The sequence below is a fragment of the Limulus polyphemus genome, unplaced genomic scaffold (genome assembly GCF_000517525.1).
Source record: "Limulus polyphemus unplaced genomic scaffold, Limulus_polyphemus-2.1.2 Scaffold1, whole genome shotgun sequence".
NCBI classification, from domain to species: domain Eukaryota; kingdom Metazoa; phylum Arthropoda; class Merostomata; order Xiphosura; family Limulidae; genus Limulus; species Limulus polyphemus.
The window spans coordinates 4014201-4022283 of record NW_013665611.1 but is presented as its reverse complement, the minus strand read 5'-3'; the positions used below and the strand labels follow the sequence as shown (position 1 = coordinate 4022283).

General features: G+C 29.4%; 1 protein-coding gene across 1 annotated transcript in view; it reads left to right on the top strand.

Annotated features, from left to right (window-relative positions):
- LOC106461803 (protein FAM110B-like) overlaps positions 1 to 1632 on the top strand; it is a 17637-nt gene extending 16005 nt beyond the window's left edge. The window contains exon 4 of the mRNA XM_022391959.1: positions 295 to 1632. The gene's annotated coding sequence lies outside the window, so the exon portion shown is untranslated. The remainder of the gene's footprint in view (positions 1 to 294) is intronic.
- Positions 1633 to 8083: the final 6451 nt, after the last annotated feature.

The following is an 8083-nucleotide window of genomic DNA, read 5'->3' as shown; positions in this document are numbered from 1 at the left end:
TGTTTTTTGTGGGGTGGTTAATGAAAGTGTTCCAAAATGTGACAATTTCTTGATGACCTAATACATGAGTTATTCTGACAGTTTTATATTCATTTTGGAATAGACCATTTAAATGTCACACTTAGAAATATAGTAAGGGTACCCACCTGTTAAAACAATGCATTCTAAGTAAAAATCTAAGAAAAGTATATTAAATCAGCTATTTTCATTACTGGGTTGATTTTTAGTTTCAATCTAAGAAGGTAGCCTTCTGTGATTGGAAGTTAATATTATTTTGTGTTTTTCTTTGTTCAGGATCCAGAGGAATCACTGTATTGCTAAAGCTGACATCAGTACTTGCTGTTTAAGTTGGCTTTTTAACAGACATTTAGATGGGACATGCACATGTTTGTGCATGTTTTTTTACAATTTTCCCTGTGTCAGGGAGAAAATTTTTTTTTATATTGTAGTTGAGTTTTTAGGAAATTTTAAACTACATTTTTTATTTTCTACATCCTTTTTGTTAATATCGTTATCCTAGCAGTTAGTTGTTGGACGTCTTGTGATTTACAAATGAGGTAAACTTGATTGTGATACAAATGGAGAAACCTAGGAAGGTATTCATATTAAAATGTTGTTTGTATGTATAAGAAAAGTTACATTTTCACCATCATTATCTTTACAACTACAAAAATATTTCCTTCTAGAACTCCAACAAAAATTGTATAAGTACTAGTGGTGCAGCAAAAAACCAATGTAATTTTGAATTGCTATCTTCAGCTTTTAAAGAATTTGATTTGATAAATTAGAACTGAAATGTAAGTTTATTTTCTTGGAAAAGGTAGTTATATGTAGTATAATTAACACTAAGCAATATTATTTCAGAAGTTTTGTTTATGAATGTTTAGCATTAAATCCAGAACAGCAATGCCAAACATGTTTTATTATCGACAGTACTACAAAAATGTATTTTATTTAGAAGTATTGATTCTTCCTAATATTCATATTCTGATAATATAAAAAGTTTTCACCATTAGTAGGATATGTAGGTATCGTAAACTTTCCACAATAGTTTTCACCTGTAGTAGAGGCTTTGGAGGTATACATAGTTCTGTAATAGTGCCATTTACATTCATCTTATGTTTAATCTTGTCTGTTTTTCCACAAAAAGATGAAGAAATTTTACTACTGAGGCTGGCATTCAATACATGTTGTAAGATGTGTAATATATTTTTCTAGAGTGCATCAAACTGTAGTCTTGTGTTTTCTTTTCTCTCTGTCTAACACTAACAAAAATAAATAGATGCAAATAGTAGGTAGACCATCTGAAGTCAGCAGTACTAACCTATTAGTCTTTGCTATATCTATCTTAAAATTTATTAATAGTATGATAAAGACATTACTGAAGCTGTGTAAAGATTATGATACAAATAAAAAGTCTTTTTTACGGTGCATAATGATTAAAACAATAGCTCAAAAGAGCATCATATTTAAATTTATATCTTAATTGTAAAACAAGGAATATTAGTTTTCTCAAATGTGCTGCAGCGTTTTAACTCAAATTATGGGCTTTAAGGACATCTGTTAATGTTAGAAATAGCAATTAAATTTTTCTTTTTTTCTTCAATGGTAGAACTATTCAGTTTATTTTATTTTTTTATGGAATCAAAATTTTGTAATTAAAATTAATGTTATTGTGGTAACTGTTGATATAAATGTATTAAAAATAATTATATTATGTTTAAAAGGTTAAGAGAGCAGAACAAATGTCAGAAGGATGACAGTTCATGTAAATTGAATATACATGTTGAAATTGTAATAAAATTTCTTTGAAGTGCATTTATGTGCTAAAATAATTTTGGTCTGGAAGATTTTTTAATTAAGTATTTACTAAGTATTACAAATTAAAATGTGTAAACAAGAAATTGTAGAATTATAAGTGTGAGATTTTTTTTGGTATGTTGTATGCTTAATATTTTTAACATGTTACTACAGTGCAGAGTCACTAAGAGATTTAAATTTCTGGTGTTAGTTACATTGTAAACATGCATGTGTTCACTTGTTTAAAAGAATGAGAAGAGTTTAGAAAAATGAGTTATGTAAGATTTTCTTTCTCATTTTATTATTTCAAAGGGAAAAATCTTCTTAAGTCTCATTTTCCTTAACTTTTCTAAAATGTATAGAGTGATTGTTATAGATTAATTAAAGATCATCTTTGCACAAATAGTTTGTTGGTCTTCTGACAAACTTCACTTGCATTCACTACATTGTACTTGGTGTTTCAGTGTTTGTTAGAATATTAAGCTACTGATTGTGTGATGTTGTGGTAAACATGTGGATACACTGTCAAATGAACAGCTACAAAGGAAATGGTATTAAGTGACACCAAATTCACGTACTCATGGAAAGTAAGTCCATAATTAGAAATAGTGGTGCATATGCAAAGAAATTTAACATGTTCCATCTCACTTAACAAATAAATAAATATATATATAATCATATCTGTGATATTAGGGGTGCACAGTGAACCACTTGATGTACACATACATATCAAAATTGAATGAACAGTAGCAGAAAAAAAATAACCATTTTCTTTCAAAGGCTAAAGTTCACAGAGTGGAAATAAATAATTGGCAAATTATTTGAAATACCAGTTTTTTAAGGTATGTGTGGTCTAAGAGTAATTTGTTTTTTGAGATTTTATATTAGTAGAGTTGCGATGAAGTCTCAAGGGACCACATAAAGTGAAGGGACACAAATTTATTCTAGCACAACTATCCCTCTGCACATTGTGAATGCATTGCCCCATGTAAATTTAAAATTTCCCTTAACATCATTTGGTTTATGGTTAGAATGCTGTATTTGTTGCATTGTTTGATTTCACTTCATTAACAAAGTTCAACATGGTGATGCATTATCATAGAATACAGATGGTTGAGTATGTTATATTAAAACAATTTTGAATACACAAATCAACAAGTCATGTAACAGCCTTGGCTGATATAAAATGGTGGTGTAACAGCATGTAAAATTATAGCAGAAATACATTTTGACATTGTTTGGTGTTTCGTAGATAATGTAACACCACCAAAAATTGATCATTTTCTGGCAGGGTATGTAACAGTCCTTTCTGATGCAAAATATTCATACATCTAAAATATACCAGTGTGAAGTTGAAGAGTTAGGTTTTCCAAAATGGGGATATCCTGTCTGCTTAATAGCATTGGAAAACAAAAAATATGGATGAACTTTGGGTACTTGGACCACCCAGAAAAGAAACCTACAACAAGTCATACCCCAGAGGTAGTAAGCAATGTGTGACATCTTGTAACAGGTAAGAAGCCACAAACACAAAGGTCAGTAACAAAAGCCATATACATATCCTAAGCAAGAGTATGCAACATAATCAACAAGAATTTCCTCAGGAAAAGCAACAAAAGTCATTTGTACAAAAGTTGCTACTGTGACATGTCCATTTAACAGTTGTATATTTCAAGTAGCTGGAAAATAAAATGGGTTTACATGCTGCTTCGTATGAAGTTGCCAGGCACAGTGCCTATGGATTTCTGTAAGATCATAATATTGAACCAGGCACTCGGATCTCATCATTCTAATTCAATAGCTAGCTTATGGAAAGCATGCTGGGAGCAGTAGTGTGCTTTTGGCACCACAGCCTATAATAAAGCATTTTGTGATTGAAATTACACTGCAGGGCTGTTTTCAAGATAGGGTATGACTGCATGTGGTGATATGGACTGTTATGATGTGTAAGGCTCCAAATTCATTTTAATATAATTTACTCAACCTCTGTATGACTTACATTTGGTAACTTAAAGTATCCTATTGCTGTGTATAAAGTTGATGGATTTTTTTTTTACATTAGTAGTCAGTGTGGTGTCACTATAGACATGTAACTAGTCTTCAGAGAATCAGCATTTTTTTTTCTCTCCTTTGTCATCTACCACAAAATCAAACTTGGTGTTATCTAATTATTGATCATTGTTGTTGTTTTTTTTTATCAAGAATGCATTCAATGCTCAAATCAAGCTAAATAAAAACACGATTATTTAACTCAATTATTCCCAGGAGTAATAAAAATTAGCATCTTGAACTGACTATACAGATAGAAATATTTAATTTTTGCTAATTATTTTGTCTTTTTTTTTTTTAATTGTAACCAGTGTAATGAATGTAAGTTATTTATAGAGTAACCTTTGTTACATCAATTAAAGAAAAGTTTCAGCTGAGCATGTAGTCATGTTCTTTTGTTCTATACATATGTACATTAATTTTTTTATGTATAATAGTAGTCTTGAGATCAGTTACATTTTTTATTACAAATAGCAATATTGAGAATTTTACTGAAAATACAGTCCATCATGTATCCAGCTAGAATACAAAGTTGGATGTTCTTGTCATTCTACAACTGTTAGTTTGGGCTCTAACCAGTCCCTGGGGGGTATTGTTATTGATGATGCTCTCAAAAAACAATGGGTCCTATGGATTCTAATCTTATTACCTGGTTCTTTTATACATTAATTCTAACTGTATTACAAATATCTTTATAAGTTTTATTCTTGTACAAATGGTCTGGTATTTTTGTAATTGCCAGTATAGAGTAATATTGCTTGGTTTTATAGTTCACAATGTATTTAGCTTTCTGCAGAGATCTATGTAAGTAATAACTTGCATGTACAGAGGATCATTTGATTTGTACATTTCTCTAAAATAATGTAGGTTAATTGTCATTCTTCTGTAAAAACACTTACACTATAATTTTTGTAATTATTTTTTTATGATTATGGGTTTTATATGGTACAGTAGTTTATTGTACAATATAATCAGCAACCTTGCATTTACATTTTTTAAATTTATTACAGTGTCTTGTATCACCTTGATATTTATTTCATAGATACTATGGTAGTTTTGGGTGAATGATCTAACACCCAGTTAATCTGGCCTGTAGGGAAATTTTCTCCAACTAATAAAGAGTGGTTGAACAACAACAAAAATTATTTTGCTCACATAGTAAGTTAATAGTTAATTTTCTTAAACAACACAAAGTAATTGCTTTTCTTCTCTCAGTTTAATTCTTTATCAACTTAAATGTGAAATTGTTTCACAGATTTGATGTTCATAAAGGGTGTGCAGCCAATAGAAAGAAAGATTCTCAAGGTAACAGTACAATAAAGTATATAACTAAATGTGATTATCAGCTGTTTTAACAAAAAAAAAGTCTTCAGACTGTTAAGAATTAATCCTAGTTTAATGACAGCCTAGGATCTGTAATGTTATTTACTCAATTTACTAACTACCAAACATTTGCTAATGGAGTGAAATATCAGTAATGAGATGTTTTAACAGGGCCCTTAAATCTCAATTGTTTTTAATCATTATAGCACAGATAGTCTTCAGTTATGTCAAACCAGTTAATTTTTCATGTACAGTATGTGAACTTGACAAGTTTATTACCACATATCCTAAAAAGAGGAACACTGATGCCTATTATAATAAGAAAAATATATATGCATACTGTAGTTAAAATATCTTTGTTCAAAATTTAAGATCATTCATTTTAAATCCCAGTGGCTCAGTGAAAAGTTTGTGGGCTTACAATGCCAAAAATCAGGTTTTGTTATGATGCGCATAGCACAGATAGCCCATTGTGTAGCTTTGTGCTTAAAAATAAAATCATGCTGGAAGTTGTATAGCTTTTAGAATAATGTGTTACGTTTTAACCCTAATTTCTGAGCCAAATAGAATCATTTTGAAAAATCAAATAAAAACAGTACAGTGTTAGTGAACAATAATTTTATTAATACACTACACATATGTTAATTTTTCAGATAAATTTTGTAATAGAGAAATCTAGGATAAAGTTAAATTAAACTAATTCAAAATATTTTAAAAGTCGAACCCTTAGATACCACATAATGAATGATACTTTCTTTTAACTCCTTAATATATTATATGAAAACATTCCATAATTAATGAGCATATTCTCTGCTAGTCTTTTAATGTTGCACAAAAACCTATTTTAACCTTTAACTTATTATGTTCTTTCAAAACCTGTAATATGTTCCCCCAAAATAAAACCTCTTCATTTTAAATATATCATTGCTTATCAGTATACTATTATATTAACATGATGTGCTTCCATACACAAATAAACCCACATGCTAATTTCATTACTTGATACATTTTCTTTTACGGTGTTATACATACCACTAAATGTAATACTCTTAGTTTTACTTTTGTGGCCACTTTATCTCGGACAGTGGACTTTCATTTTCTTGTAAATCCTGAGCATGATTGATAGCCTCATTTTATAATTTCTATGCTACTATGTTGCATCTGTTAACTCCTTAGTATATAAGCCATTAAGTTTCCCACATTGTGTCATTTTAAAAGTGTAAATATGAATCCAATGCTGTAATGTATTGATGACTAACTTAAATTGCACTGTAAAAACTGTCGATGGATTTTTGAAAATGCTTGGGTTATTGGATTTCTTAAATTTGACTGAATTCATTTTATAGTATTAAGTGTTTTTAAATGATGCTATTGAAAAACATCACTTTATTTGCTTTGCTAATATATGACATGCTCAATAGTTTGAATTGGGAGTAATTTATATATTAGTTAAAAGGGTATTTACATTCATTTACTAACAAGGTTGTAGTGTTTTAGTTCATTTTTATAACTCCCTAGTATACATGAGCTTATGTCTGCTGCACCGAGTTCTTTAGTTTTCCGGTACCTCATGAATCTTTGATAGTAATTTATACAGCTACTCTAAGTTATCTGTGCATGTGCCTTATAACACCATTTATAGGCCCAAAACATCACTATGTTTCATCAGTTAATACTTTCTTTTTACTATAAAAAAATCTATTATGTGTATCAGCCACAAGTAATGAGATCGGATAATTATATATAAATGCTAGGGACCAAGTCAACAGTGTCTTGCTCCATAGTTACATTCCTATTGTCATATTACAATAGCATGTCCCTGAGGTTTTTTGGATACAGTTCACCTTGAATGGGGAAAATATATACCATGAGAGATGCAGCTTTTTTTTGTGCAATATCAAATTCTAGAACATACAATAAAGTAATTTATAGGTTAACAATTGTGCCTCAGAGTTGTGCTTCTAGTATTAAAAAATTTCTAACAGTACTTGCCCTAGTATCATCAAACAAAAGCTGTTAAAATCAAGAAAAATACAAAATTTGCTTTAAAATGGTGCTAATTTAATTATTTCAGTTAAGTAGGTTAATATCACCAAAGTTCTGAGTTTATTGAATTTCTTAGGTGTTCCATCTTTATTCTTTTGTTCAACTTGTTATATGATCAGCTATGTATAAGCCAACAAATTGTGCAGCAAATGTAAGAACAGCCACAGAAAATAAAATATATTGAAGTTATAAAAGGTACTTGAATAAACTAAACTTAAAACTGTAGGTCCTTATATTAAATATTTCATCCAACACTTTTGGACTACAGCAATGTGTTTTAAAGTTCAATAATGTTATACAAGAAAAAAAATTTACGGCTGCAAGTGGTAAAGTACCTTTTATACATTACATCATGCTAATTTCTTGAAACTTGCAAAATAACATAAGTTATAAAGTTTAAATCTTATGTACATTGCCATTTGTTGGTGCTTTTTTTAATAGCCAGAAAAAAAGTTAAAAGCTTAATGTCCATATTCAATATTAATACAACAGTAATTTTTGCAGTGTTTTACAATGCTTGTGAAAAACAATGAAGATTTTTAGACTAAGGTAAAAAAAATTTTAAATCATGTTTAACTAAAGATATCTTTTTTCTTAGTTTTGTCAGTGACTTGTGGCAAAAGAAAAATGTTAATATTGTTTCTTATGAAGTCTGCTATGTACGTATTAGAAATGTAAAGAAAAATATCTGCAGTCAGTTATTTACATTTAAACAGTATAACTAACACTATACCATAAGAATGTTTAAGAAAAAAACTTGTATCTCCTGGGAAAACTCTTTGTTTTAGTTACTTTTCAGATCAAAGTAAAAATTGGTATTAATTTGAATATTCACAACCATTTGACCCTAACTTTGATGATGAAC